Source organism: Mesocricetus auratus, unplaced genomic scaffold, assembly GCF_017639785.1.
Source record: "Mesocricetus auratus isolate SY011 unplaced genomic scaffold, BCM_Maur_2.0 Super-Scaffold_100027, whole genome shotgun sequence".
In the NCBI taxonomy this organism is placed as follows: domain Eukaryota; kingdom Metazoa; phylum Chordata; class Mammalia; order Rodentia; family Cricetidae; genus Mesocricetus; species Mesocricetus auratus.
In genome coordinates, this window is record NW_024429208.1 from 19,664,363 (window position 1) to 19,668,992 (window position 4,630).

General features: G+C 35.3%; 1 long non-coding RNA gene across 1 annotated transcript; it reads right to left on the reverse strand.

The window, feature by feature from the left end:
• Positions 1-542: 542 nt before the first annotated feature.
• On the reverse strand, positions 543-4,397 carry LOC121134210. Its single transcript, XR_005871247.1, has 3 exons — positions 4,008-4,397; positions 1,376-1,459; positions 543-1,038 (listed from the first exon to the last, which is right to left on the reverse strand). It is a non-coding gene; the product is annotated as an uncharacterized LOC121134210 (long non-coding RNA).
• Positions 4,398-4,630: the final 233 nt, after the last annotated feature.

Here is a 4,630-nt window from a genome sequence, read left to right on the forward strand (position 1 = left end):
AGTGGCTCCCTCTATTGATGAGTCTCTTTTCTTGCTCTCCTCTATTCCTTTCCCCACTCAATCTTCCTGATCCCTCATGTTCTCCTCTACCCTCCTCTTCTCCCCTCCTCTTTCTTCTACCTCCACTTCTTCTCATATTACCCATTTGTTCAGGGGCTCTTGTCCATTTCTGTTTCACTGGGGAACGTACATGTCTCCCATATGGTCCTCCTTGTTTACTAGTTCTCTGGAGGTGTGGATTGTAGGCTGGTAATTCTTTTCACTATGTCTAGAATCAATATATGAGTGAGTACATATCACATTTGTCTTTCTGTGACTGAGTTACCTCACTTGGGATGGTTTCTTCTATTTCCATCCATTTGCCTGCAAATTTCAAGATTCCATTGTTTTTCTGCTGAGTAGTACTCCAGTGTGTAAATATACCACATTGTCTATATCTTTTCTTCAGTTGAGTGATGTCTAGGTTGCTTCCAGGTTCTGGCTATTACAAAGAATGCTGCTATGAACAAACTTTAACATATATCCTTTTGTATGAATGTGCATCCTTTGAGCATATGCCTATTGGCACAGGATACCGTTTCTTCTTAAATGTTCTTTGTTGTCTGTTGTGCTGTTACAAGTTACTCTATTCACAAATATTTCCTAGAAATTGCATTGTTTTTAGTTCTTTTATTTTCCAAATGTTAGAATCATAAAGGGAAAATTAAATAATTCGGTATTTCCTATATTTTGTCCTGTAATGAAAATATTCTTATCATTCAAACCAGAAATTGCTTCAGAGGTTCATATTATGAGCAATTCCATTACAGTACAGCCAATGAACACTTTTGGGAAGATAAGATGTTTAGAGGCTGGTGTCTAGCTGGCAGAATAGGAACTGAAGACAGGTCTTTGAAGATGACCACCTGGATTTCCTCACACTGGGCCTGTTTGCTACTGCTTCTTGGTCCTCCATGACTGCTCTTCTGAGCTCCTTTCTCTCACCCATTTGAATGAGATGCTCTATCTGCCTTCCTTGCATTGAAGATCGGAGATTCACTGAAATTTTAAGTCAAAGTCAGTCTTTCTCTCATAAGTAGTTCCTGAGTTTATGTGGTTATGGTAGTAAAACAATCATATATTAACACACACACACACACACACATATATATATAGGTTGTATGAAGGAAAACTTCAAGTACATGTAACCCATCAGTTAGTACAAGAGCATATTCACTATGTTATGTTTTTTTTCACTATGTTATGTTTTAACTATCATCCTGCATCAATTTTTATTTTACCTAGCACACACATTTTTGTGCTGTATCAGTTCCATTATTTGGTGTGGTGAAATACCATGACCAAAATCAAGTTGAGGAAGAGAGTGTTTATTTACCTTAAAGTTCCTGGGGTGAGTCCTCTGGATAGGGAATGCACATGGTGGCTGCAGTAGCTAGAAACCGGCTGCTTACTCTTTTATCTAAACAAAGGAAGCAGAGAGAGGAAAGCAGGGTGAGGTTATAAACTCTCAAACCCCATAACAAGTCTTATACTATAACAATATATATTTTCTTCAGCAATGCTCCATCTCCCAATATTTGTATGATTTCTACAAGCCAGGAGCAAGAGTCCATACACCTGGGTCTATATGGAACATAAATATATACAAACCACCACATATGAGGGCAAATGAGGCCACAGTGCAATTTTTGAATGTTTCTTTTTCCTTTCATATGAGGTATATATAATAAGTTATTTATCCTCTCACCATATTCAAAAAACTCTGATCTTCTGCTATTGTATATTTAAGCACATGGCTAATTTTACTTGGGGAAAAATCACTTCCTAGGATGTGTATTTAGACAAAAGTCTACAAATTTATATAACACAAAGCAGTGACAGTTTCTACTTTTGAGTTGGTAATATTTTACCATAACGTTATACATTATTTTTATATAAACTACTTGTAAACACATTTTATAACAGATAATATTTCTAAATATAGTGAGATATTTGAAATAAAGTGAGTAATGTATTTAATAAATCTATATTACAGAAAGATATTTCAAAGCAAGATGTTAGAGATTGTTTCAAGTCACAAATGCAAAATAATAAAGAGGAAGAATAATAACATGATGATAAGAGTGAGTGTTGGAAACAGGAAGCAGGTGGAAGCCTGATGATTTATAAGATCTGATAGAGCAAAACCATGTAAAGTCAATAGGGAAAACCAAGGGACAGCAGATTGACAGATTTCTTGACAGATTCAGAAATGGATAGCATTTTCTTCTAAAGTGTGTGCAAGTGTGTGTGTGTGTGTGTGTGTGTGTGAGAGAGAGAGAGAGAGAGAGAGAGAGAGAGAGAGAGACAGAGAGACAGAGAGAGAGAGACAGAGAGAGGAGAGAGGGGGTGGAAACTGGTTTAAGAAATTCAACTTCCTTGGTACACAGTTAGTCTGAATCCCACCTCATTCTCTATTTTCATGCCCCAGGGTATTAATTCCCTTATGATAATACAAGTCATGTCTGGAGTGAAGAGGTGGATATGAATAATTCAGAGAGGCAATGCTGTTCTGAAACTGTGGTTGTTGAATATTTTCATAATAAATAAATATTCAGACTTCATAGGTTCTTTCTCTACAGTTTCTTGTAACCAAAAACTAGAGCCTAGTTACAAAATTCCCGTTTTTCCGTACAAATTTAAGCTGACAAAGACAAAAGAGATACAAATTTAATAATGGAGGCCCACAATAAAATGTCCATCCTGTTTTTTAAACCTCCACATAAGAGGTTATTTTTCTCAAGAACTTGATGCTGGCCTTGTGATCTTCTGATTACTAAGCCCAGACAAGATATCAGGACCTCTGGCCTTCAAAACTCTGATATGTGTATTCTCATAGACCTCTAAGGTAAGCTGTTATACAGCAGCAAAACCTGATGTGGGAAAGTTCCTGATGCATTTGACTCCTGCATCCTTTCATAAGGTGTTTCTCAAATGTGCACAGCCAAAATCAGGCTGAACAAGGTTGAAACTTCCACTGACCTTAAGGCAAGAATGAGTTAGAAAGACTCCAAAAAGTAAGTGATTGAAAGCAACAGTGAACAAAAAGAAATCGCCGAAATGTTGAGTACATGATGTTAGGATAGAAAAAGTAATTAAGGCTGGAACATTGAAAGAAGGTCCAAAGTGAGGTTCCCTCAGGTAAATTGATTTACTAGGATAACTATGGAATTTGTACATATTAAGAGTTAGATAAAGACAGTTGGTAGTCAATGTGAACATGTAAAATCCATAAACTAACATTCTATACCTGCCTCTGGTGTATGGCAATGTTTAACCCCAGAGAAAATAATCACATTAGAACCTTTAAAATAATAATAGTAAAATAGACAGCTCAGGCTTTGTGCAATATTTTATAAGAACTAGTGATTTCTACTATTAATGTAATTAAACTTAGAATTCATTTCTAGGAAAAGAGAAAGCTACATGTGTCCTGCAGTTAGTTGATTTATTGAAGTTACAGAGACCTATATTTCCATTTTATTTAATGAGAAACTAATTAACCATGATGTCTAATACTGAAAGAATATCAAAAGAATAATTAGATGTGTTATTGTAAATATGAAGATAACCAGTTGAATAAACAGCAAGCAGTTAAAAGTCAGAGCTGCTTCAGAATAAGAGGAAATCGGGTATTTGTGGATTGCTGGTTTGCTCAAGAAACCTTTTAAAACTGTCTTAAAATTTATGCTGTGTATAACTTGTAATAGAAAAAAGACATTATTTTAAAGTGCACAAAATGCTACTTTCAGCTAATTTTATGGAAAATTACTCAAATAGCATAGGGTTTTAAAATGTGATGTGTAAAACTACACTGGTTAAGTATTCTAAATCCCTGGCTCCTTGACAGTCTAAGTTTGTCCGAGTCTACATTATGATGTATTCCTTGTAGGATCCCACTATTTTCGTTTATATTGTGTGTGTATTTAAGTGTGTACTTATGTGTGCTTATTACGGAAATAACATACCATTTGGCTAAATTCTCTTAATATTGATTTCTTAGCATCAATACAGTGGTCAAAACTTCAATGTTATATGTGAAGTAATTTCAGCACAGGAATCAGTGCCTCTCTGTGGACAGAATTTTAAAAATGTGAGTGTTCAGTACACACCACTTAAGGATATACCCTATCTTTCTATATGTCTATTTTTCAACCATTTACCTCATCCCCAACTATCGATATATGCAAAGTAATCATCAAGTTATTTTAGTTCATCAGTTCATATTTAGACATCCAATTATAATCTAACACTTCAAGATTCACTGAAACCTTCCTTTTTCCTTATTTGTGATATTTAAAAACAACATTGATATGCAAAAGGTTTATGATATATCTGCAAAGACATGTTAACATTTTCACTCATGACCTTGTGAGAAATGGACTTTCGAACTATACAAAGTATGTATGTACAGTTTCTTGTCTCTTTAGTCTAACAGTAAACATCCATTTGTTCCCCAGAGTTTCTTATACTGTATTTTTTACACTTTTTTATTATATATTTAAATTAGAAACAAGCTTGCTTCCCATGTCAGTCCCAGCTCCCTCTCCCTCCCCTTCACATCCACTCCCTCTGCCGGCTCCCCCAGCTC